This window comes from Protopterus annectens, chromosome 2.part1 (assembly GCF_019279795.1).
Source record: "Protopterus annectens isolate FY-2018-M chromosome 2.part1, PAN1.0, whole genome shotgun sequence".
NCBI lineage: Eukaryota > Metazoa > Chordata > Ceratodontiformes > Protopteridae > Protopterus > Protopterus annectens.
In genome coordinates this window covers 416134263-416161853 of record NC_056729.1, presented here as the reverse complement: position 1 = coordinate 416161853, position 27591 = coordinate 416134263, and the positions used below count along the sequence as shown (strand labels likewise).

Sequence of the window (27591 nt, the reverse complement as noted above, 5' to 3'; positions counted from 1 at the left end):
AGAACAGTTCTCAAAGGACTTTTTCTTGGAATTAGTAGAAATCTTATAATAAAACCATATCCCTTCTTCTGCTGAAGGGGCATCACCTACTGATGAGCAAGTAAGAAGTTTCTGATATCCTCCACCACACTGGCAATTATGAGGAAGTGTCCCTCAACCAGGTAAACATTGGTTACAAACGTATAGACCTAGCTATTGAGGAATATTTATTGGACAACAGGATAACAAATGATACCTACGAATTTATTAGAGAAGAATTTCCTAGGATGGCCACTATCATCGGGATCCCCAAGATACATAAGAACTTTGAGAAGCCCCCTTTTAGGCCGATAATTTCAGGCTCCAAGTCCAAAATATTTAATATAGGGGTCACCATAGATGCTTGGACAAAACATATTTATGACAATGTGAGCCACCTGACTAAGGATTCTTGGAATTTTCTGGGGAACCTGACCCCTTTAATATGGCAAAAGGATTTGACATTCCTAACAGTAGATGTGGTCAACCTTTTTTCTAGCATCCCCAGAGAGATTGGTCTAGAATATTTCTTTAATAGTTTAAGGAAGTTTTCAGCTTTGAGTTGGGACAAAATCAATCTCACAGTGGACATGATGGGATTGGTTTTGGACCACAATTACCTCCAGTTCCAGGGGGAACTGTTTAGACAGAGCAGTGGGGTTGCGATGGGGGCCTCTTGCGCCCCAGTGTTTGCCAATCTCATTATGTTAGAATGGGAATCTCTGTACGTTTTTCCTAGTGAGTATTATAAGTACATGGTATACTATACCAGATATCTTGACGATTTATTCATCCTTTGGAAAGGGCCAGTTGATTTGATTAGTAGTTTTATAGATTATTTGAATAATACAAGTTTTTTGAAATTCACTTATAAGTTTGAGTCTAAAGGCATTTCTTACTTAGACACCTTCGTCAATATCAATGATAAGGAATTCGAGTCCAGGATTTATAGAAAAGATACCTTTTCCAATGATTATTTATTCTACGGTAGTTGTCACCCGCCGCACATCTTTAAAAGCGTGTTTAAGGGTCAATGTATACGAGCGGCACGCATGTCATCAAATAAAGACATAATGGAAAATGAACTGAATGTTATATATAATATGTTCATTAATAGAGGATATCCGGAGGCTATGCTTACCCCTATAACCACATATGTCAAGAAGGAATGGGGTCACAAATACCCACCCTTGTTAGGAAAACCATTTATGCAAACTAAAAAAGATGAACACAATAATAGAAATGTTTGTGTACTCATGTTTAGCCCCTACACGGATTTTATTAAAGACATACTTACCAAACATTGGAACCTTATAACTACATCTGATGAGGTTAGTGATATAGCTGGTCCACTACCTAAGTTTGTTTTTAAGACTTCTAACAATATTAAAAATATGTTGGAAAGTACCAAAGACAAGATGAAGGGTGGAAAAAGATTCACATCAACAACAAAGTGTGGTACATGTAATCAATGCAGAAATATTAATAATGCCAAGGTCATAAGGTTAAATAATATTGTTAAAACCTACTTACATAGTATGGCAGGAAACTGCAATACTCCTAGAGTAGTCTATGTAGCTACATGTACTTCATGTGACGCATACTACATCAGTAAGACCGAGAGGAAATTCAAAACAAGAATTTACGAACACATACAAAATTAAAAAACAGGACCCCAAAAATGCTTTGAGTAAGCATATTTTAGATAGAGGTCCCGAACATTCTTTTCTTTTTAGTATTATTGACCATATAAGTAATACTGTTCATGGGGGCAACTGGAAAACATATCTTGCCTTGTTGGAAAGCAAGTGGCAAATACTATGTGATGCCACAACTAGTCCTGGGCTTAATGATTTTATTAGCATCAAACCTTTTCTTTTGTTAGATGCTTAGCTTAACATCCTCATTTTCTAATATAATCATGCCACAAACGTTTTTAAATATTTTATATATTTTCATTAATTTTTTATTAACCTTCATATTTACATATTTATTCACATATTTATTTACATATATTTATTTACATATATTTATATTGCGTATTCATATATTTATATTGCATATTTATTTTTTTTGGTTTTATATATTATTCTTATTTATATATATTATGTCTTGCAATTCATCTATGTATTTATATTTATTACTATATATTCCACCTGTTTTTATTACTGTCACTTTCTCTTAATAGTTCTTACAATTGTCAGTAAGTGCACCCAGGTATGCATCAAATATGCACTTATTAATTCATTGTCCTTTAATTTATTGTTCTACCTTTAGCAATTGCATCCCACAACATATTTTTAAAATATTTAAAATATGTCAGTCACTTTTAAACACATCAGTCATTTGTATTTAATATTTAATATTGTATTGTCTTGCATTTAGGTTTATGTTTTTGGCGCCTAAATTGCTTTATAAGGAGTGTATTATGCTACAGTCATTGGTTCTGATGAAATCTGCCTTTATTGCGGATGAAAGCGCTTAACCTGACTCTGGATTGTTTATGTTCTCTGGAATTTTGCGAGTATTGTTTTTATCATACATGTGAATAAAGTTCTGGTGGTTTATCCTCACTGTCCGAGCGGAGGTTTTGTTGGATCTACAGCTTTTGGGAACTTTTGGTCGTAGTTACTCTGTCAGCGTTGTTGTCCTCTAAGATACTGCTTTAGTAAAGGATGAGAAAAGATTGGTGGCTCTGCATTGTAATGAACCGAAATGGCAGAGGCATGGATTTTGATTGATGAAAAAGATAGGCCTTTGTCAAGCATCTCAGTTAAGTATTGTAATATCTGAGGAATACGTGTGTGGTTCTGCTGTATTAGTTCCTTGTGCTGGATTCCAAGCACAGAATCTCTTCCATTTGTCAGCATAAGATTTTCTAGTAAAATGACATCCATCACAGCTTTACTGAGAGGTGTCGTTCATATGATTACATGATTAGCCATGCTGCCAGGTTCAGAGTCTGTAGCTGATTGTGCAGGATCTGATTGTTTTGCTGGGACAGATGTTGTGGTCTTTGAGGCAAGGTCCAATCTGGGTATTGAGACAAGTTCCTTAGGATTGGGTACCAGTATTGATGGGGCCAGTCCAAGGCAATTAATACCATCTTTGGCTTCTCTTGTCTGACTTTTAGGAGGACCTTGGGTAGAAGAGACAGAGAAGGAAAGTTGTAAACTGACAGGTTTTTCCAACTGAAGGATAGGGCGTCCACTTTCCATGCTTGTCTGTGATAAGTCCTTGTGCAGAATCTTTTCAATTGATAATTTTGAGGAGAGGCAAATAGATCTATGTCTGGGCTCCCCCATTTCTCTGTTATCATGCTGAATACTTGTGGATTTAGTTTCCACTCATGAGGATCCATAAGGTTTCTGCTTAAATCATCTGCCAGAGTGTTCTGTTTTCCTGGCAGGAATTGAGCTTGAAGATTTATTTGGTAGGTTAAAGCTGTGTCCCACAGTGCCATGGCTAATCTGCAAAGGGGGTATGAGTGTGTGCCCCCTTGCTTGTTTATATACCACATAACTGTGGTGTTGTCCGTCTTTATCAATAGTTGCCCTGGATGAAGTAAGTCCTTGAAGGCTGTTAGGGCATTTTGAACAGCTAGCATCTCTTTCTGGTTGATATGTAGATGCATTTGATTTGGTGCCCAAATGCCCTGAATGCATCTTTCTGCCATGTGGGCCCCCCAGGCATAATCTGATGAGTCTGTTGTTAAGGTTTGGCTGGCAGGGGGGGTAGAGTGAAGGGCCGTCCCATGTTTTGGTGACAGGCCTTTGCCCACCATAGAAACTCCTGTTGCAGGCAGGGGATGAGAGGAATCATTGTTTCCAGACTGTGTGAATGTTGACTCCATAACCTTTTTAGGTACCATTGAAGTTTCCTCATATGCAGTCTTGTATATGAAATTAGTAGGATGCAGGATGCCATGAAGCCCAGAGCCTGCAGAATTTGTCTTGCAGAAGAATGTGTTCTTGTTGCCATCAGTTTGAAGTAAGTAGTCAGTTGCCTTTGTTGTCTGGCGTGAGGTAAGCCATCTGGGCAGTTGTATGCAAGCTTGCACCCAGGAATGTTATCTTTTGAGAGGGTACCAGTTGTGATTTCTTTTTGTTTATTGTGTTCCCTAGGCATGCTAGAAGCCTTTTCACAAATGCCAGGTGTCGTAGAAGAGTGTCCTTGTTCTCTGCTTGAATAAGACAGTCATCCAAGTAAGGATATATTTGAATACTCCTTTGTCTGCAAAATGCAATTACTGGTGCCAGGCACTTTGTAAAGACCCTGGGCGCAGTAGATAAGCCAAAGGGCAGTGCAGAGAATTGGTAATGCATTACGCCAGCCTTGAATCGGAGGTATCTTCTGAACGACTGTATTACTGGGATGTGCAGGTATGTCTCTTAAGTCTAAAGTCACCAGCCAAGCATTCTTGCCCAGCATGGGCAGAAGCTGTTGCAAAGTGAGCATTTTGAATTTTGGAATGTCCAGGTATGTGTTCAAAATCGATAAATCCAGTATTGGCCGCCAGGCCTTGTCCTTTCTGGGTACCAAGAACAGTCTCGAGTAAAAACCTTGTCTTTTTCCTGATCTGGTACTGTCTGAATGGCCCCCATATCCACGAGGGACGTAACCTGTTTCTGTGCCTCTGCCCATTGTTTTTTTGGCAGGTCTGGCCAACCATTTGTCATTGGCAGAGTGTGGAAATGGAATTTGTATCCCTGTGGTACGATGTCCAATACCCACTTGTCCTGGGTTATTAACTGACAATTTTGAGCAAAAAGTGTGAATTTTCCTCCTATGGGTGCTGCCAAAAGATAAGTGCTTGGTGTAGGCAGAGGGAAGTCATTGGGTTTGCTTTCTGTAGGTTTGCACTTTATCTCCTCCAGATTTGGAGGTGGATGCGCCCCATTGCTTTGACCTGTAGGAGTCTTGAGGCTGGTACCTGGAACCCTTAGGGTGTCTGGATTTGCCCCTTTCAGCTCTGTCTGACACAGGAAAGGACCAATTTTTTGTAGGGCAGTGTCTACTGAATCTAGGTGGCTGCACTTGTAGGAAATCTAACAGTTTGCATAGACTTAGCTTTGTCTTCCATTTTCTTTAAAATCTCTTCTGCCTTAATACCAAACAGAGAATCATGCTATAAAGGTGCATCTAGCAATTTAGCTTTAACATGATCAGGCAATATTTGTTCCTTTAACCAGGCATGCCTCCTAATCACAGATCCAGTAACTGCAGCCCTGCAGGAGGCCTCTAAAGAATCAAAACCACATTGCAAAGTATGCTTTCCAACTTGTTCAGCTGCATGCAATAATTCCTGCAATTCCTTATTTTCTGCACATTCTAAAATCAACATCATTTTCTGTTTCAGCAATCCCATAATATGTTGTTGGTACTTAAGCATATGAAATTGACAGTTTAAGGCCCTGATTGCCAAGGTTGCAGATGTATAAACCTTCTTTCCCCATCTGTCCAGCGCCCTTGAATCTCTGTCAGAGGGGGTAGGGTTTTTTGCTGTTGAGGCCTCAACTCCCTTTAGACCCTGTGAAATAGTTTCAGGATCAGTAGCAGGGTTTCTAAATAAAAATTTACGAGAGTCAGGGACCCTGTAATACCGGTCAGGCTTATTTGGAGTCGGAGGTAGAGAGTCAGGGGTCAGGCTTGACTCCGAAAAAACATCATCTACAATGTCTAACACAGGGGGAATAGCTAGAAGCTTGTGCTGAGGGAGAAGGAGGAAATCCCTGAGCCTCTTTTGATTCTGAGGCGTCTTGACTCTCCCAGTGAAAATGCTCCCTCAAAGTATGCAAGGTTTCTCCAAATGAATAATCCTCAGGAGGAGATGCAGATGGAATAGACTCCTCAGCATCAGAATCCTCATAGAGAGGTAAAGATAATTCCTGATCAGAAGAGGAATCAGAAGAAATAGAAACCTGATCTGAAGATTCATAGTCAGTGTCTTGCCTAGGCCTCTTATCTGGAGGGGGATGGGTACACCCCTGATCAAGGTAATAAGGTCTTCAGCCATTTTGATCATCTGTTTTTTAGGCATAGAGGCCTGTGCACGTGGCTCAGGCATCGTTTTTTTAGTTTTAGAAGGTGTCTGCCTTTGGTTTTGCAGTTTTCGTCAGTTTGATATAAAAATGTTGAGGTCTGAATACACCCTCAGAAGCCGGTGCCTGCTCAGCGGCTCTGGACCCATCCGAGGGAGATACATCCGTCGGTCCAATACCTTGAGTATCTTGCGGCATGCCGGACTCCACATGGGTGTCAGTAGAGGCCTGTGGCTCGAAGGTAGCGGGTATCAGGGGCTGTGAAAGCGCCTCACCGAGTACCAGCGAACCGGCGACTGGCTTAGGAGAAGCTTCGTCATCAGTTTTGGATCTCGACTGCCTTTCTCTGTCCTTTTCTTTGTGTTTTTTATGTACTCTGGTAGTCGGAATGCTATCAGACGACATCTCTGGGTAGTTAAATCTGTTTCCAAAATACTTAGATGCAAAAATATACAGATGCTTAATAGTGCATTGGTTAAATCTAGCACAAAATCGACAGCCAGGCACATTGTGATCAGGGCCTAGGCAAGGAATACAGTATAAATGGAAATCCTTATGAGGTATTTGCTTCCCACAAGTAATACAATTATTAACTTTTTCTGACATCGGTAAAAAGCAAGAAAAAAGTTTCCCCAATGGGGTACTTAGCTTTATTGAAGACTTCGGTTCTGAAACTCAAACGCGAATATTTCAGTAGTCGGCCGACCGGCACTTGCGAAATGCTTCTGCTTCGGGCACTGCGCGGCAAGAAAGACTGAAGAAAATGGCATTGGCTGCAGGTTTTATACCCCTGACGACCTGACGTCATGGAAGAGAAGACAGCAAACGACGCAGGACCCAAGACTTTGGAATTCAGGCCGACTGAGGGCAACCTGCCAACAGATTACCCAAATGTAATGACTGCAACAGTGAAACATGAAGAACATCCAGGACTGCAACAGTGAATACACTCGAACATCTACATTTATAGTAAGTGTACACAACTGTACTATGTTCTTCGTGTTTCACTGTTGCAGTCATCACACTTGGGGTGGATTCCCAAAGCTGAAGAAGGGTGGAGGCAGTCAAGAAGAGTTAGGGCTGGCTAGTATGCCTTGCAGGACTGCTGTAGCAAATCCTGCCCTGGATTTGGAAAAGATAGGCAGGTGGTAATGCTTGGTAAAAGTGTGTACAGAACTCCAGGTAGCAGCCTCCAGGATGTCCCTGGTAGGGACTCCCTTGAGAAATGCTGTAGAGGTAGATGTTGCCCTAGTGGAATGTGTTCTGACCCCTTGAGGGGCTGGTTTCCCATGGTGCTTGTAGCAGAAATGGATGCAGTGTGCTATCCATTTGGAAATAGTTTGTTTTGAAATGGCCTTGCCCTCTGCCCCTGTTGCAAAGCTGACTAGTAACTGGTCAGATTTTCTGAAAGGCTTAGTCCTATCAAGGTAGAATCTGAGCTATCTGTGCACGTCCAAGGAGTGCAGGATCCTTTTCCCTTTATTTTGAGGATTAGGGAAGAAGGGTGGCAAATGGATGGATTGATTGAAAGCCACACTGGACACCACTTTATGCATGAAGGATGGGTTAATCCTGAGGGAAACCCTGTCAGCATGGAAAATAATGAAGGGTTCCACAGCCATCAGTGTTTGCAGCTCAGACACTCTTCTAGCTGAAGTGATGGCTAGAAGCAAGACTGTTTTCCAAGAGATGAATTTTAACTCTGCTGATACAACAGGTGCAAAGGGGGGGGGGCTTTTCTAGTACAAAGTTAAGGTCCCAAGCAGGGGTGGGTGCTCTCCTTACTGGCCTTAGGTTGTTTGCCCCTCTCAGGAACTGTTTGATAAGAGGGTGCAACAAGAGAGGTGGCTCAGTATTGTAATGAGCAGAAATGGCTGAGGCATGTATCTTAATGCAGGAGGACAGGCCTTTGTGGAGTAGATCTGCTAAGTAATCCAAGATAAGAGGCAGAGAGGGCAGTGTAGTGTCCTTTCCTTTAAATTGAATCCATGAGCAGAACCTTTTCCACTTATCAGCATAGGATTTTCTTGTACTGGGTCTATTGGCTTCAAGAATGATGTCCAGCACCTGTTTTCTTAAGGTCGCTGGGGGAGGATTAAAGTAATAAGCCAGGCTGCAAGATTTAGGGTTTGCAGTTGTGGATGCAGAATCTGTCCCTCCTGATGAGAGAGGAGGGTTGGATTCTGGTGTAGGTGCCAGGGTGGCACCGATGTCAGGCTGCGCAGGAGTGGGAACCAGTGCTGGCGTGGCCAGTCCGGGGCAATCAGAATTGTCCTTGGTCTGTCCTGTTTTATATAGAGTAATACTCTTGAAAGGAGGGGCAGAGAGGGAAAGGCATAGATTGAGAGATTTACCCAGTGAAAAGATACAGCATCCACTTTCTAGGCCCTGCCGTGAGGATTCCTGATTCAGAATGTTTTGAGCTGGTGGTTGTAGGGGGAGGCAAAGAGATCCACCTCTGGGGTCCCCCATTTCTGAATCAGAAGGGTGAAGGCGCTGTGCTCCAATTGCCACTCGTGTAGGTCTAGGAGATTTCTGCTCAAGTCATCTGCCAGTAAGTTTATTTTGCCTGGCAGGAACTGAGCTTGCAGATGGACTTGAATGTCCAAGACTGTGTTCCACAGGGACATGGCTAGCCTGCTGAGTGGGTAGGAATGGTCCCCCCCCCCCCTGCTTGTTGATGTACCACATAACTGTGGTGTCATCTGTTTTTATAAGCAGTTGTTCTGGAAAGATTAGGGATCTGAAAGCTGTCAGGGCATTCTGTACAGCTACCATCTCTTTTTGGTTGATGTGCAGATGAATTTAACTTGGGCTCCAGTGGCCCTCAATACATATTCCTTCCATGTGTGCCCCCAGGCATAGTCTGATGCGTCTGTGGGTAGGGTCTGGGCGGCTTGGGGTTGAGTAAATGGCAGTCCCTTGTGGTTGCATGCTTCTGCCCACCAGAGGAACTGAGAATGTAGGCACCAAAGACTTTTTAAGTACAATTGGAGTTTTCTCATATGCAGTCTTGCATATGGAATCAGCAGTATACATGAGGCCATGAACCCGCAGTATTTTTCTTGCAGACAGCTGGGTTCTGGTGGCCATTTGTTTGAAGTAGTCGGTCAGATAGACTTGTTTTTCTGAGGTGGGAATGCCATCTGGGAAGTTGTGTCCAAGCTTGCAGCCAGGAATATAATTTTTTGACTTGGTACCAGTTTTGATTTCTTTTCGTTGATGGTGCACCCCAAGGAAGTGAGAAGGTTCTTCACAAATGTCAGGTGCTGCAGCAGCAATTCCTGACTGTCCACCTGAATTATGCAGTCGTCCAAGTATGGGTAAATTTGGAAATTTCTCTGCCTGCAGTATGCAATGGCTGGAGCCAGGCATTTTGTGAATACTCTGGGTGCAGTTGATAAGGAAGTGCAGAGAGCTGCTAATGCATAGACCCTGCCCTGAAATATAGAAACTTCCTGCATGATTCCCTCATGGGGATATGCAGATAGGCTTCTTTTAAGTCTAGGGTGACTAACCAGGCATCCTTGGCTGGCATAGGAAGAAGCTGTTGCAGGTTAAGTATTTTGAATTTTGGTACCACCAGGAAGGTGTTGAGAATGGAAAGATCCAGGATTGGGTACCAGGAAGAGTATAGAGTAGAATCCTTGACCCCTCTGTTCTATTGGAACTGGCTAAACAGCTCTGATATTGAGCAGGGAAAGTACTTGGTTTTGAGCCTCTGCCCACTAGTTTGGAGGAAAGTCTGGAAATCCACTTGGGGTTGGCAGTGAATGGAAATAAAATTTGTACCACTGGGATACAATGTTGAGGACCCACTGGTCCTGAGTGATGGACATCCAGTTTTTTGCATGAAGGGCAGGTTTTCCCTCCCAGCAGCACAAGCAATTGGGCAGGGCTGGGGAGTGGAGTAAGGAAGTCACTGTGAGCTTTTTCCGTAAGGAGATGGCTTACCACTCTCTGCTTTAGGGGTGGGGGCACTAAATTGCTTAGATCTCTGCATACCCTGATACTGAAGTCTGGGTGGTCGGTTTCCCTTGGTTATGGTTTGTGAAGGCCTGGAGGGGGCTGGAAAGGACCAGTGTTTGGAAGGGCAATGCCTACTGAATCTAGGGAGTTGCACTTGTAAGAATTCTTTAACAGTCTGCATAGACTTGGCTTTTTCTTCCATCTTTTTAAGAACCTCTTCTGCTTTGGTGCCAAACAAACAGTCTTTATTCAAAGGAGAGTCTAGTAAATTTGATTTGACATGGTCTGGCAAGGTCTGCTCCTTCAGCCAAGCATGTCTTCCCAGTACAGAGCCAGTGACAGTTGCCCGGCAAGATGCTTCTAGGGCGTTAAAGCCACACTGCAAAGTATGCTTGCTGACTTGGCTTGCAGAATGCATAAGCTCCTGCAATTCTTTATTTTCTGCACAGTCTGAAAAGGTTGCCATTTTTTGTTTAATAAGTTCCATAATATGTTGCTGGTACTTCGACATGTGAAACTGACAATTCAATGCCCTAATAGCAAGAGTTGCAGAGGTATATACCTTCTTACCCCATCTGTCCAAAGCTCTGGAATCCCTGTCCGAAGGGGTGGGATTCTTGGCTGTGGTAGCCTTGATACCTTTAGGCCCCTGGGAAATGATCTCTGGGTCAGCAGTAGGATTCTTGAAAAGAAATTTGTGAGTGTCAGGTACTCTGTAGTACCTATCTGGTTTTCTAGGGTCAGGAGTAAGAATGGATTCCATAAAAACATCATGCACAACATCCAGGATAGGGGGTACTGCTAAGGCCATGTGTTGAGGCAATTCTAGAAATTCTCTGAGTCTCTTTTTGGACTGAGGATAGTCTTGGCATTCCCAGCGGAAATGCTCTCGTTAGGTATGCAAGGTTTCACCAAAAGAAAAATCCTCTGGAGGGGAGGCAGAGGGACTGGACTCCTCTGCATCTGAATCCTCATAAGCAGATAAGGGCATGTCCTCATAATAAGAAATTTCAGAGACATTGGACTCCTGGGTCTGTAGAAGCTGAAGGGGACTGGACTCGGTGTCTCTTAGCAGGGGAAGGCTGACTTCCCCTAATCAGCGTAATAAGGTCTTCAGTCATTCTAAGCATTTGTTTTTTATGGCTGGGAGTAGTTGCATGCACTTTGGTCGTTGGTTTTCAAGGTGTAGTGTGTACTCTGGACCTAAGAAACTCTGTAGTTTTGGTTAAGAAAGAATTCGTTGGTTTGAGTCGAACATCGGTTGAATGAATAACTGCCTTAGAAGCCGGTGCCTGCTCAGCGGCTCTGGACCCATCCAAGGTAGAGACATCCGCAGGCTCCATAGTCGAAGAGTCTCGCAGCATACCGGACTCTGAATGGGTCTCAGTAGAGGCCTGCGAATCCACTGAAGTGGGCATTAGGGGCTGCGAAAGCGCCTCACTGAGTACCGGTGGACTGGCGACTACCTTAATGGAAGCGTCGTCGGCAGTTTTGGACCTATGCAGTCTGTCTCCGTCTTTATCTTTACATTTTTTTGGAATATCAGTAGTCGGATGGCTTACCGACGCCATTTCAGAATACGGAGATAGACAGCAAAAGAATTTAGTGACAAGGAAAGCCCGACGACGAATGGTTCGAGTGTTAAATAAGGCACAAAACTGAAAGCGACGGACGTCGTGTTCTGGGCCTAAACAGGTGACGCAGTAAGAATGAAAATCTCTGTGAGGTATTTGCTTTCCACAGGCAAGACAATTGTTAACTTTTTCTGACATCCGTTAAAGCAAGAAAAAATGATCCCCAATGGGGTACTTAGCTTTAGAAGACTTCAGGATTATTAAACTCGTAAATGAAAATTCAGGTAGCGGCCGACCAGCACTTGTGAACTGCTTCTGCTTCGGGCTCCTCGGCAAGAAAGACTGGGGTAGTGGCGTCGGCTGCCTGTTTTTATACCCCTGACGACCTGACGTCAGTCCTGGAGCGACAGCATCCGACGCAGAAATGCTAAGTCTCTGGTATTCGGGCCAATTGAGGGCTACCGACAGGCAGGTAACCCAAGTGTGATGACTGCAACAGTGAAATATGAAGAACATCATTTATTAAAAGAGAGAAACTTAAGAAAAAAGGATCTGTGACATTACAGTATTAAAAGCATTCTGAATGGACACAGTTGTAAATAGGTTCATAGGTTGGTACTGGGCTATCTGCCCGAAGGCATATATTAGCCTAACCACGTTGTGCGGTATTGACCGCCCCTTTAGTAGTTCCCTAGACCCTTGTACTAGCAGCTAGTACCCTTGGCCCCTATCTAGTAGTGCTGTTGGTGTGATCCCCGGTGCGAACTTTCTGTTACCCATCCACTCACCAAGGTTCCTCTTGAAGACTGATAGTGAGGGGCTCTGTCTTATGTAGATCGGGACCCTGTTCCATAGTAATACATTTCTAAAATTCCTAATGGACTATCAAATTGAAGGTGTGAAACGGCTCTGAATTTAAATGCTCTTTGAAACAGAATGACATCTTAGGCACTATGCCCTGCTTTTTGACATATGTACTACATTTCGTAGTAAGATCAATATTTAATATTCTCTCTCTAGCAAAGAAAAAAAATAAAATTCTTAGCAAATTCTTCTTCACCTTTCAGCTTTTCCTGTTAGGGGTCACTACAGTGGAACAACAGTCCGCAGAAGGACTAGCAGTGTAGTTTTTACGGTGTTGAGTTGCCAGTCCCGCGCCCAATCTTCCACAGAAGGTACACACCTAGGGGGCCAATTTAGAGTGTCCAATCCACCTGTGGCATGTCTTTGGGATGTGGGAGGAAACCGGAGCACCTGGAGCAAACCTATGCGACTGCAGGAAGGACATGCAGACTCCGCACAGAAGGCAACACAGCCGAAAAATGAACTGGAGAACATCTTGCTGTGAGGCGGCAACACTAAACACGGCACCATCAATAATTTAAGAAAAAAAAATGCTAAAACCAATACTTTATAAAGAATATGGAAGCAGAAAGTAAGTTGTGTACACTTACCATAAATGTAGATGTTCGAGTGCATTCACTGTTGCAGTCATTACATTTGGCTAATCCTGCTGGCAGGTTGCCCTCAGTCGGCCTGAATTCCAAAGTCTTGGGTCCTGCGTCAGCTGCTTGTCGCCCCTTCCCTGACACCAGGTCCTCAGGGGTATAAAAGAAGCAGCCAATGCCATTTTCTTCAGTTTTTCTTGCCCCAGATGTCAGGTGCCCCCTAAAAGGGTAGCCAAAATTTATATATATATATATATATATATATATATATATATATATATATATATATATATATATATATATATATAAAAATACATGCACCAATATAAACTTTACCTTCATCTACAAGCAAATACACCACATAGGTTGCATAAATCAGAGAAGGAAATATAAGTTCCAGCGGAAAAAAGGGGGATGGCGAGTGGGTAACCTGGACTGCAACAGTGAATACACTCTAATATCTACATTTATGGTAAATGTACACAACTGTACTATGTTCTTCGTGTTTCACTGTTGCAGTCATTACATTTGGGTAGAGTCCCAAAGCTATGGTTGGGAGGCTGGAGCTAAACAGCATTAGGAGCGGCTAGGAGGCCCTGCAGAACTGCAGTGGCAAAGCCTGCCCTGGATTTAGAGTAGAGTGGCAGATGATAGTGCTTTGTAAAGGTGTGCACTAAACTCAAAGTAGCAGCCTCTAAAATGTCTTCGGTTGGTACTCCCCTGAGAAAGGCTGCTGAAGTGGCTGCAGCTCTGGTTGAATGTGGCCTAATGCCCCTAGGCACTAGCTTGCCATGTTAAAAATAGCAGACCCAATGCAGTGGCCTATACACTTTGAAATAGTCTTTCCCTGTGATCCTGCAGCATACGGCACTAGTAATTGCTCTGTCTTCCTGAAAACTTTGGTTCTATCCAAGTAGAATCTAAGCTGTCTGTGTATGTCCAAGGAATGCAGAATTCTCTCCCCCTTGTTCTGTGGATTTGGATAAAAAGTTGGCAGATGAATAGTTTGGTTAAGAGCCACACTGGACATCACTTTAGGCATGAATGTTGGGTTTGTCCTCAGAGAAACCCTGTCTGGATAAAACCTGATAAAAGGTTCCGCAGCCATGAATGCCTGTAGCTCTGAAACTTATCTTGCAGAAGTTATTGCTAGGAGCAGAGCTGTTTTCCAAGATAAAAACTTTATATCAGCAGTAGCAGCTGGCTCAAAAGGAGGCAGGGTGAGTTTTTCCAAGACACAGTTGAGGTCCCATGCAGGTATTGGTGATGATCTTGGAGGCCTTAAAGTTTTGGCTCCTCTGAGGTACTGCTTTAATAAAGGATGAGAAAAGATTGGTGGCTCTGTATTGTAGTGAGCTGAAATGGCAGGGGCATGAATTTTAATTGATGGAAAAAGATAGGCCTTTGTCCAGCATCTCAGTTAAGTATTGCAAAATCTGAGGAATATTTGGTACAGCTGTATCAGTTCCTTGTGCCTGGTTCCAAGCACAGAATCTCTTCCATTTTCCAGCATAAGATTTTCTAGTACTAGGCCTTCTGGCTTCCAAAATGACATCCATCACAGCTTTACTGAGAGGTGTGTTTTGTATGATTGCATTATCTGCCATGCTGCCAGGTTTAAAGTCCTGAGTTGGTTGTGCAGGATCTGATTGTTTTGCTGGGACAGTAGATGGGGTATTTGAGGTAAGGTCCAAGCTGGGCATTGAGACAAGTTCCTTAGGATTGAATACCAGTACTGGCGGGGCCAGTCTGGGGCAATCAGTATCATCTTTGGCTTCTCCTGTCTGACCTTTAGGAGTACCTTGGGGAGGAGTGGCAGTGGAGGAAAGGCATATACTGATAAGTTTTTCCAGCTGAAAGATAAGGCGTCCATTTTCCATGCTTGTCTGTGATAAGTTCTTGTGCAGAATCTTGCAAACAGGGGAGGCAAACAGATCTATGTCTGGGCACCCCCATTTCCTTGTTATCATGCTGAAGACTTGTGGATCCAACTGGCACTCTTGGGGATCCATGAGGTTTCGGCTTAGTTCATCTGCCAGAGTATTTTTCTTTCCTGGCAGGAATTGTGCCTGCAGATGTAGTTGGTAAGTCAATGCTGTGTCCCACAAAGTCATGGCTAGTCTGCAAAGGGGGAAAGAATGTGTGCCCCCTGCTTGTTTATATACCACATGACCATGGTGTTGTCTGTCTTTATCAGTAGTTGTCCCGGATGAAGTAGGTCCTTGAAGGCTGTCAGGGCATTTTGAACTGCTAGCATCTCTTTTTGATTGATATGTAGATGCATTTGGTTTGAGGACCATGAGCCCTGAATGCACCTTCCTGCCATGTGGGCCCCAGGCATAATCTGATGCATCTGTTGTTAGTGTCTGCCTGACTGGGGGTAATGTGAATGGATGTCCCTTGTTCTGGTGACAAGCCTTCGCCCACCATCGAAACTCCTGTTGCAGGCAGGGAATGAGAGTAATCATTGTCTCCAGGCTGTGGCAATGTTGAGTCCAAACACTTTTTAGGTACCATTGAAGTTTCCTCATATGCAGTCTTGCATATGGAATTAGTAGGATCCTGATCCAGGATGCCATGAAGCCCAAAGCCTGCAGAATTTTTCTTGCAGATAACTGGGCCTTTGTTGCCAAAATTTTGAAATAGGTAGTCAGTTGCCTTTGTTTGTCTGAGATAAGCCATCTGGGCAGTTGTATTTAAGCTTGCACCCAGGAATATTATCTCGTGAGAGGGTACTAGTTTTGATTTATTTTCATTGACTGTGTACCCTAGGCATGTTAGATGTCTTTTCACAAATGCCAGATGCTGTAGAAGAATGCCCTTGTTCTCTGCTTGACAGCCGTCCAGGTAAGGATATATTTGTATTCCTCTTTGTCTGCAGAATGCAATTACTGGTGCCAGGCACTTTGTAAAGACCCTGAGCACAGTAGATAAGTCAAAGGGCAGTGCAGAGAATTGGTAATGCATTGAGCCAGCCTTGAATCTGAGGTATCTTCTGCATGATTGTCTAATTGGGACATGCAGGTATGCCTATTTTAGGTCTAAAGTCACAAGCCAAGCATTCTTGCCCAGCATGGGAAGAAGCTGCTGCAAAGTCAACATTGTGAATTTTGGTATATCCAGGAATGTGTTCAGAATAGATAGGTCCATTACTGGTCTCCAGGCCTTGTCCTTTCTAGGTACCAAGAACAGTCTTGAGTAAAATCCTTGTCCCTGCTCTTGCTCTGGTACTTGTTGAATGGCCCCCATGTCCATGAGGGATGAGACTTGTTTTTGTGCCTCTGCCCATTGATTTTTTTTGGCAGATCTGGCCAGCCGTTTGCCTTTGGCAGGGTATGGAAATGGAACTTGTAGCCTTGTGACACTATGTTTAGAACCCACTTGTCCTGGGTTATAATGTGCCAATTTTGAGAAAAAAGTGCTAATTTTCCCCCTAAGGGTGCTAGAGATAAGCGCTTGGTGCAGGCAGGAGGAAGTCATTGGGACTGTTTCCTGTAAGGTTGTGATTTGTCTTCTCCAACTTTGGAGGTAGAAGCACCCCATTGCTTTGACCTGCATGAACCTTGCGCCTGGGATCTGCCTCTAGGGCGTCTGGATCTGCCCCTTTGAGGTCTGTCTGACACAGGAAAGGACCAATTCTTTGTAGGCCAGTGTCTACTAAACCTAGGTGGCTGCACTTGTAAAAATTCTTTGACAGTTTGCATAGATTTAGCTTTGTCCTCCATTTTCTTTAACACCTCTTCTGCCTTAACACCAAACAAAGTATCATGCTGTAAAGGTGCATCTCTGACATCGGTCTGGAGCAAGAAAAAAAGTTTCCCCAACGGGGTACTTAGCTTTATTGAAGACTTCGGATATGAAATTCGAACACGAAAATCTCAGGAGTCGGCTGACAGGCACTTGCGAACTGCTTCTGCTTCGGGCACCGGGCGGCAAGAAAGACCGAAGAAAATGGCGTTGGCTGCTTCTTTTATACCCCTGACGACCTGACGTCAGGGAAGGGGCGACAGCAGCCGACGCAGGACCCAAGACTTTGGAATTCAGGCCGAATGAGGGCAACCTGCCAGCAGGATAACCCAAATGTAATGACTGCAACAGTGAAACACGAAGAACATCATACAGAAAACAATTGTGAATTAATAACTTAAAATACCACTTTGCTCTACAAAACGCATCACCCCATTCTAGCTACATTAACTGCTTATAGGTATGTGCTTTAAATGTTTACCTGGAAACAATTTCTGAAGGAGTCGACTACAGCTTCTTAGCCAGTATCTCAATGCTGGAAACATTACAGCCAGCTACAAATCTACCCAGCAGTGTTTGCTGGCTGACAGCACATAAAATTCAGCTTTTTAAATTAGATTTCAGATCATGCATCACTCCAACCTGCAAAAACCTACTTGAGCTGCTTCTACTACAGAACATACTATTCTGTGAGAAAAAACAAGCTTGATTTGTATAACTTTTTTTCATTGACTGTGGTGTACTGTTTTACTATAGTGTGTTATTTAAAGTTCTTTTCCCTGAATATCAAGGTCCTCATTCACTGAGTCACAGAAATTTGTGAAGGTTAACTGTTTGCGAATTGTGGGAAGACCTTGTGCCTAATATTTTTACTTACAGGAAACAAAATATTCTATGGTTTCCAAACAAAAGTTGATCTGAGCAGTTTCTGTCAAATAACAGACTGCTCTGTAAAGAAAAGCAAATTTCCTTACTGTGCTCTGTCTCGCATCAAAGCTCCCTTCTACTCTTTTTTTTTTTTTGCTATAATTAGAGATTACAAAAATAATTTTGTAAAGGCATTCCCCTTTAACTAATTTACTCTCCTACTGTGTTCCACAGATCCAAAATGCTAACTATAGATAAATGAAAGTCATGTACTTACCATAACGTTAGATTGATCCATGCTGTCATTATCTGTCCGGCTCAACAAATGGGTTGTTGCACCAATATGATCCATCCTAAGTGCCTTTTTCCATCTTAATCCAGGGCTCAGGCTACCCCTCCCCCCGAAGTACCTCAAATTGAGTTTGCCCTTACATATTATATACACCGTCAGATATTCTTAAGAAAAAAATTCCTAATATCCTGGAAATATCTATGACAGGGAAAAAATCAAATCAAAAGGCTGACACCATGACAAGGCCCTGGTCAGGTCCTATCAATCAGCTGTGAATTGAATGTGACAATTCTGACATGGGGGAAGGAGGGAGGGATGTTGAGCTGGACGGATAAAGACAATATGGATCTAGTATTACGCTAATTACCTAATTACTCATCCGACTCAAAAAAACAAATAGATTCCCGAGCTACTAGAACTCTGAGGTGGTCTCATGGAAGGATATTCCTTTCAACAAGGACTCAATGAAATAATGAAAAGCACACAAGCTTTACAAAAAGGTAACACTTGTCATAAGGATGTGTGACAATAATAATGAAGAGGAAGGCACATGAATGTTGTATGCTAGAACAAAATAACAGCCAACATGCCAGACCACAAATCTGTAGGAAATTACCTCCCCCCTTCAACATGATCCCACTCAGATTATAAATAAAACAATTATTTCTGCTCTCTGGTAAGAAACACCTGTTCTATAAAAGGAAGACTAATTTGTGCAATCAAAAGTAGTCTAGTATACCCCTTTACAATACATTCTTTACACTACAATAAAAACTGGCTACGTTCATGTCACCTGGAAACAGTCTACTGCAGGCATAATCCACAAGGAAAGCTTCTACACAGATTAGCATTACAAATATACTGTGTAAACTGATAAAGACAAACACTGTGAAGCAGTTTTACTAAAGTAGACATAAGAAGCATACTTCTCCATGACCTATCCCAGTACTTGTCTAAATTGTTCTCTCATGCTTTCATTGTGTGACTGCTACCCTGTATGAAGGTATATCTATGCAGCTTACCTTAAACTGGCTAAAGCACTTTTCATAAACTCAAGTATACAAATGTAAATGAAGCCATAACAGCATGGATCTGCAAATGCTTCCATGGTCATACATGAAAAGGACGATGCATACCCTCATTCAACACCTGGGGGGGGGGGGGGGGCTTGGCCAGCTCTGGAAGGGTTCAAGGTTTGAGTCTTACTTCTAAGGGAAATTGGCTAGGCTTAAAACGGCCCACCAGGGTAGCTAACCTAGTACTCACCTATGACTGTACCAGTGTGAAGACCCACAAACATCTGTCCTAAGGGCACTTTTTTGGCATATTTTTCCTCAAATATCAAAAGTGACTCCAGTGTCTGACTCACCAAATAATCAAATAACTGCAAATTTAGCAGCACTATCCTTACACTTACTGAAATCACCTCCCTTCAAATGGCACTTAAAATTACACAGAAACACTATTTCAGAAATTATCTTTCATTCAATGTCATAAGACAATGCAGCATTCGGTCATTAGCAAACACCCACCAGCCCTTACAGCTAATAACTGACAAAGCAGCAGAAGACAGAAGACTCTGGAGTTCATTTAGACAATGACCTCACATTTGATACCCATACTGCCCACCTGATCTTCAGTGGGGGTCAAAATGTGTGCCAGGGACATAAATGTTAGCAGGTATACACATTTTGTCAAATCAGTTACAGAATACTTCACCCTATTTTGAAACAGTCAGATATCATTTAGTGCAAATGAAGAGGGTACAAAAATTCCGCAGAAAAGGGGTTCAAAGTCTTTTAAGCCAAAACTATAGCAACTCTCTCCCTTGCCTGCATCATACCCAACTTCTTAGAAGACTTAAGCCAGACATACAGAACACTAAAGAAAGTACAGTTGTGTACACTTACCATAAATGTAGATGTTAGAGTGTACTCACTGTTGCGGTCATCACATTTGGGTTATACCTGCCAGGGTAGCCCTCAGCCAACCCGAACACCAGAGACTTAGTATTTCTGCGTCAGTTGCTGTCGCATCAGGACTGACGTCAGGTTGTCAGTAGTATAAAGTAAGGCAGCCGACGCCATTACATCAGTTTTTCTTGCCCTAATCTGTCAGGAGCCCCCAAGTATGAGCCAGGTTCTGGTGGAAGAACCTCACCTGTGAAAAATAAATACCAATATGTCCCTTGTAAGGAAATAGAAGAAAGGGAGATGGAGGGAAGGAAACTAGGACTGCAACAGTGAATACACTCCAACATCTACATTTATGGTAGGTGTACACAATTGTACTACTTTCTTCATATTTCATTGTTGCAGTCATCACATTTGGGTTGATTCCCAAAGCTGAGGAAATAGGTGGAGGCAGTCAAGGAAACTAGGGGCTGGCTAGGATGCCCTGCAAGACTGCAGAGGCAAACCCTGCCCTGGATCTGGAGAAGAAAGGCAGGTGGTAATGCTTGGTAAAAGTGTGAACAGATATCCAGATGGCAGCCTCCAGGATGTTCCTGGTGGGGACTCCTCTGAGGAAAGCTGCAGAGGTGGAGGATGCTCTGGTGGAGTGTGTCCTGACCCCTTTGGGGGGAGGCTTTCCATGTTGTTTGTAGCAGAAATGAATGCAGTGTGCTATCCATTTGGAGATAGTTTGTTTGGATATGGCTTTGCCTTCTGCCCCTGTAGCAAAGCTAACCAGCAATTGATCAGACTATCTGAAGGATTTAGTCCTATCTAGATAGAATTTGAGCTGTCTGTGCACATCTAGAGAGTGCAGAATCCTTTCCCCCTTGTTCTGGAGATTAGGAAAAAAGGTGGGCAAATGAATGGGTTGGCTGATAGCCACACTGGACACCACCTTGGGCATGAAGGATGGGTTAGTTCTGAGGGATACCCTGTCAGCATGGAAGATGATGAAGGGTTCCAGAGCCATGAGAGCTTGCAGCTCAGAGACTCTTCTGGCTTAAGTGATGGCCAGAAGGAATGCGGTCTTCCAGGAGAGAAATTTTAGCTCTGCAGAAGAAGCTGGTTCGAAAGGGGGGAGGGTGAGCTTTTCCAATACAAAGTTAAGGTCCCAAGCTGGTGTTGGTGCCCTTCTGGGTGGCCTCAAGTTGCTAGCCCCTCCTAGGTACTGCTTGATCAAAGGGTGTGAGAAAAGGGGCTCCTCAGTGGGAAAATGAGCAGAAATAGCAGCAGCATGAATTTTTATAGAGGAGAAAGAGAGACCACTGTGTAGTAGGTCAGCTAAGTAATCCAGGATGAGTGGGAGGGAAGGCTGTGTCATATTGGCTCCCTTAGCCTGGATCCAGATGCAGAACCTTTTCCATTTGTCAGCATAAGACTTTCTGGTGCTAGGGCATCTGGCCTCATGGATAACATCTAGAACCTGCTTACCAAGGTTAGCAGATTGGTTCGGGATTAAGGAATACGCCAAGCTGCCAAACTGAGCGTCTGCAATTGGGGATGCATGAATTTGCCTTCCCTCTGGGTCAGGAGGTTTGGAATCTGAGGAAGATGCCATGGGAGGCAGTGGGGACAGACTGCGCAGCAAGGGGTACCAGAGCTGCCGGGGCCAGTCTGGAGCTATAAGAATGGTCCTTGGTTTTTCCTCCTTTATTTTGAGCAGTACCCTGGGGATGATAGGTAGTGGAAGAAAGGCATAGACCACTAGATTGACCCAGGGGAAGGACAGGACATCCACTTTCTAAGCCATGCAGTGATACTCCCTGGTGGTGAATTTGCTGAGCTGATGGGTTGGTGTGGGAGGCAAAGAGGTCGACCTTCGGGGTGCCCTATTTCTGAGTTATTAGGGTGAAGGCTCTTCTGTTGAGCTGACACTCGTGTGGGTTCAGAAGATTTCTGCTTGACTAGTCTGCCAGAAAGTTGAGAGAGCCTGGTAGGAATTGCGCTAACAGGTGTAGTTGCATGGCAGAAGCTGTGTGTCAAAAGGTCATGGCCAGCCTGCACAGAGGGTAGGAGTGAGCCCCCCCCCCGCTTGTTGATATACCACATCACAGTGGTGTTGTCTGCTTTGATCAGGAGAGCTCCAGGAGAGAGAAGGGGCTTGAAAGCCATCAAAGCATGCTGCACAGCCATCATCTCTTTTTGAGTGATGTGCAGAAGGATTTGCTGCGGGCTCCATTGGCCCTGTATGCACCTGCCGTCCAGGTGTGCACCCCAAGCATAGTCTGATGGGTCTGTGGTGAGGGTCTGGGTGGCGGGGGTGGTGAGAAAGGCAGTCCCTTGTTGTGGGAGCATGCTGTTGCCCACCAAAGAAAATCTTTTCTGAGGCAAGGAATTGTAGGTAGAAGAGTTTCCTGGTCTTTTGACACCAAAGGTTTTTTAGGTACCATTGAAGTTTCCTCATATGCAGTCTGGCATATGGAATGAGTAGTATGCAAGATGCCATGAACCCCAGAGCTTGCAGGATCTTCCTTGCAGATAGCTGAGGCCTGGTGGCTAGCTGAGAGAAGTAGGCTGTCAGGAAAATTTGTTTCTCTGGTGTAAGGAATGCCATCTGGGATGCTGTGTCCAGGCTTGCTCCCAGGATGATAATCCTTTGGGTGGGCACATGTTTGGATTTCTTTGTGTTGACTGTGTACCCTAGGGAGGTTAGTAAGGTCTTTACAAAGGGCAGGTGCTTGAGCAGCTTTTTCTGGCTGTCTGCCTGAATAAGGCAGTCGTCTAAGTATGGATAAATCTGAATATTTATTTGTCTTCAAAAGGCAATGGCTGGAGCAAGACATTTTGTGAAAACTCTGGGAGCAGTAGGTAAACCAAAGGGAAGCAGAGAGAACAAAGTGTTGAGAGCCTGCCTTGAAACAGAGATATTTCCTGTATGATTCCCTGACAGGAATGTGGAGGTAGGTCTCTTTTAGATAAAGGGTGGCTAGTCAAGCATCCTTGGAGAGCATGGGTAGCAGCTGCTGGAGGGTAAGCATTTTGAATTTTGGGATCACCGGGAAGGTGTTTAGAATGGATAGACTGAGGATGGGGCGCCAGCTGCCCTCTTTTCTGGGTACCAGAAAAAGTCTGGCGTAGAAACCTTGGCCTATCTGTTCTGCAGGAACGTGCTCTCCTGCCCTCATAGAGAGCAGGGGAAGGATTTGCTTTTGAGCCTCTGCCCACTGGTTTGGTGGTAGATCTGGGCACCCTTTTGGGGTTGGAAAGGTGTGGAAGAAAAATTTGTATCCCTGGGACACTATGTTCAGAACCCAGTGGTAGTTGGTAATGGTGGCCAAGGTGCTTGTGTGAAAGGAGAGTTTTCCCCCTAGGGGTAAGTGAAAGTGAGCAGAGGTAGGGGGTGGGGGAGGTGAGTCATTGAGAGGTCTTACCATAAGGGGGTGGCTTAGAACTCCCTGGTTTTGAAGTGGAGATAGTCCACTGCTTAGATCGCTGCATTCCCTGTGGCTGCTGTCTAGGGGGTGGGGGTCTGGTTCCCCGGGGTCTAGGATGGAGTGACTTATTGGGAGCAGGAAAGGACCAGTGTTTGGTGGGACAATGCCTGCTGAACCTAGGTGGTGGGATCTGCAAGAAATCCTTAACTGTTACCATAGAGTTAGCTTTTTCTTCCATCTTTTTTAAGACCTCTTCTGCCTTAGTGCCAAATAAGTTATCTTTGTGCAAGAGAGCATCCAGCAATTTGGATTTGACATGGTCTGGCAGGTGCTGTTCCTTAAACCATGCATGCCTTATAATGATAGATCCGGTGACTGCTGCCCTGCAAGAAGCTTCTAGGGCATCAAAACCACAGTGCAAGGTGTGTTTTGTTACTTGCCTTGCAGAATGCATTAACTCTTGTAATTCTTTAGATTCTGCCCAAGCAGGAAAGGAAGACATTTTTTGTTTAAGGAGTTCCAGGGTATGTTGCTGAAATTTCAGCATATGGACTGGACAATTAAGTGCCCTGATAGCAAGTGTAGCTGAGGTGTACACCTTTTTGCCCCATCTATCCAGCGCTCAGGAAACCCTATTTGAGGGGGTGGGATTCTTAGCAGAGGTTGCTTCAATCCCTTTAGGTCCTTGAGAAATTACCTCAGAGTCAGAAGTAGGATTTTTAAAAAGAAATCTGTGTGAGTCAGGGACTCTGTAGTACCTGTCTGGTTTTCTGGGTGCAGGAGGGAGGGTGTCAGGAGTCAAGCAGGATTCCATGGAAACATCCTCCACAACATCCAGGACTGGAGGGGATGGCCAAGGGTCTGTGCTGTGGAAGATCTATGAATTCCCTGAGTCTCTTTTTTGACTGAGGGTAGTCTTGACTGTCCCATTAGAAATGCTCCTTTAAGGTATGCAGGGCTTCCCCAAAGGAAAAATCCTCTGGTGGAGAGGTTGAAGGAATGGAATCCTCTGCATCAGAACCCTCATAAGTAGAGAGGGGTTGCATGTCTTCATATTCAGATGCATCAGCTTCATCCGACTCTTGTTCAGACAAAACTACAGGGGACAGATCTCTTTTCCTTTTGGATGGGGTAGCTTGGCTTCTCCTGATCAGCATGATAAGGTCTTCCACCATTTTAAGCATTTGAGACTGAGGCAAGGAAGCAGGCATCTGAGAGTGGGTCATCGGTTTCTTGAGAGTGGTTCATACCCTGGCCTTAGAAACTCTGTAGTTTTTGAAAGAATGGTAGTCGTGAAAGAAGACATCGGTTTGTGTTGAGAATCGGTAGTGCGAAGGACTTCCCTGGATGCCAGTGCCTACTAAGCATCTCTGGACCATCCAAGGTACAAACGACCGCAGGATCTTTAATCAAAGAAGAGTTTTGTGGCATACTGGACTCCAAAAGGGTCTTGGTAGGGGCCTGTGAATCCACAGAAGCGAGCATCAGGGGCTGCGGAAGCACCTCCCTGAGGACCAGAGAACTGACGACTAACTTAACGGAAGGGTCGTCGGTAGGTTTGGACCTGTGCGGTCTTGTCTCTGTCTTGAGCTTTACTTTTTTTGAAAGATCTGCTGTCAGATGGCTTACCGAAGCCATAACGGAATTCAAGGACTGTAAGAGAAAATATCTGGCTACAGTAAGGGACCGACGACGGATGGTTCTGGTGTTGAAAAAAGCACAGAAGCGACAACGGGGGACGTCGTGGTCTGGGCCTAAACAAGTGACGCAGTAAGAATGGAAGTCTTGGTGTGGTATTTGCTTTATATACACAGGCGAGACCATTATTAACTTTTTCTCACATTGGTTAGGGCAAGAAAAAAGGATCCTCAACAGGGTACTTAGCTTTAGAAGACTTCAACTTCAATTCGGTAGACGAAAACTCTGGTAATGGCTGACCGGCACTCGTGTGAACTGCATCTGCTTCGGGCTCCATGGCAAGAAAGACTGATGTAATGGCGTCGGCTGCCTTACTTTATACTTACTGACGTCCTGACATCAGTCCTGAAGTGACAACAACCAACGGAGAAATACTAAGTCTCTGGTATTCGGGCTGGCCGAGGGCTACCCTGGCAGGGATAGCCCAAATGTGATGACTGCAACAGTGAAACACAAAGAACATCCCCCGACTATTCAGAACACTTTTCTAAGATTATCCCTCTGGTCACATGAAAAGATACTGCATTAACATCATTCACAAGAGTGTGAAATGTGTCAGCTTCATATCTCATAGATTCATATGCAGAGTAATCATAGAAGTGGGCATTTTAATTCATTCATGAACAGCTGAAAGATTACATAGTCACCTATAAGTTCAAACATGGGATCCAGGGCATTAACTACCTCAATAGCTATCAGGCCTGACAGCTTGTTCATCAAACTTACAAAAAAATGCCTAGCCTGCAGAGACTCTTCTTCCTGAAGGAATTTAACTTGATCACAATACATAGTCTAATGCTAACAATCACAATGTACACTTGAAAAGTTTGTAACTCTGAAATAACTGTAGTAATCCCGTCCTATTTTGGTAAAAGTTTTGAAAGACCGGTTCATGTTACTTTACTGATAACTACATTCACTGAAGCCACAATACAAGAATAAACACTGGACCCCACCTTCAAAAATTAATTCATAAAGAGAAACATTGCAACTTTTTTTAGTTAATTTTGATTATTCTATTTAGTTGTTTAGAATCTGTTCTTAAATGTTTATGTTTCATCTATTACTTTACTGGGGGGGGAAACATTTTTTTTTGCCCTGAAGTTCTACAAATGTGGTGTGGATTTTTTTGAATCTGCAAGTTTATACGCTTTTACTCTATGACTGTGTGACTATGTAAGTTAGTTTATTTAAAGGGGGGGGGCTCCACTGTAAAAATGGTGTTTACAATATTTTTCCAATAAAAGCTGCCTTTACGGTTATTTTATGACAGCCATTTCAAAAAAAGGTGGCTTATATAAAATGATCCACACTCCTAACAAATATCAGTGTACATTTCTTGCAAAAAGTAGCTACAGACAAAACAAAGGATCACTCAGTTTCTATCCATACTAATAAAATAAATAAGCTCCACTACTTACAACACTGCCCACACCTAAAAAATAAGCAGTCTCATCACAGCTACTCATTAAGGTCACAGTCAAGTGCTACAATAGTAGTAGTAGTTGTGTCTTTTGGCTTAACCCGGTTAGGGGTTGCCACAGCGGAACTCCGGTCCGCTAATGTTTGGTAGTGGATGTTTACGTGCCGAGTTACCAGCCCTGACGCACAACCTTCAACGAAGGCATGCCCATTCACGCATGCCTCCACACACAAAACGCTCTAGCTGAGAACTGAACGCGACAACGCTACCGCAGCACCACTACCGCAGGTCCCAATAGTAGTAGTAATAACAATAAATAATAATAATAGTAACAATAACAAAAAACATTCACATTCAAGCTAAATATGAAAACCATGGCAGCATTGGAAAGATGAGCAACATTATTCTATTCAATATACTCTTTACTATCTAGTCAAAAATGTAACTAATTCCACAGCTCCAACAAAACCTCTGTTCATTTATACCTTTCCCACACACTCTTAAATGTTACCATATTCAGACTTACTATAGTTATACTTCCAATAATTCTACAAGCAAGACAAACTTTACAGTACTTGTCTATTATTTTTACCTAAAACTAGAATTTTTTTTTCTGCTTTAAGTAGATTAAAATATATATAAAGTGCCTTCTCACAAAAAACTGCATCACTGCACTGAAGTATTGCCACTAACTGCTTATCTGCCTTACCTATGTTCAAGGGTAGTGCTGGACTGACACAGTCATTTCGTTAATATATAAATGTGAAATCCAAAAAATGTTTGTGCAGTATCATACAATGACTTCCTGAAGTAAAACTTAAAACACCTATGCAAGAAATACTAGTATATTACAGTTCACTAACATGATCTCTAATACAGTGGCAAATATTATGGGCAAGGAAGTGGTTTGCAGTCTTAGAACAGTAAACTTTTTCTATTAATACAGACAAAATTACGACAGGAAAAGAAAAGAGCATTTTCTGAGTGGTAATTAACACACTATAAAACACCATCACATAAATCGCAGCCCTAAAAGAATATTACATTAGTGAGTATTTTAAATCCTTTCCCCATACATAACTCACAAGTTTCACATTTCTACAATGGTAACATAGTTCATCAAAAGTTGGAATCCTAACGCAAGTGAGACCCTATGAATCACATTCTTGATATTTACTGTCCTAT

At 43.3% G+C, this 27591-nt stretch overlaps 1 protein-coding gene across 2 annotated transcripts in view; it reads right to left on the bottom strand.

Annotated features, from left to right (window-relative positions):
* Positions 1–27591, bottom strand: part of OTUD4 (OTU deubiquitinase 4) — a 2240995-nt gene that overhangs the window by 415425 nt on the left and 1797979 nt on the right. The window lies entirely within an intron of this gene.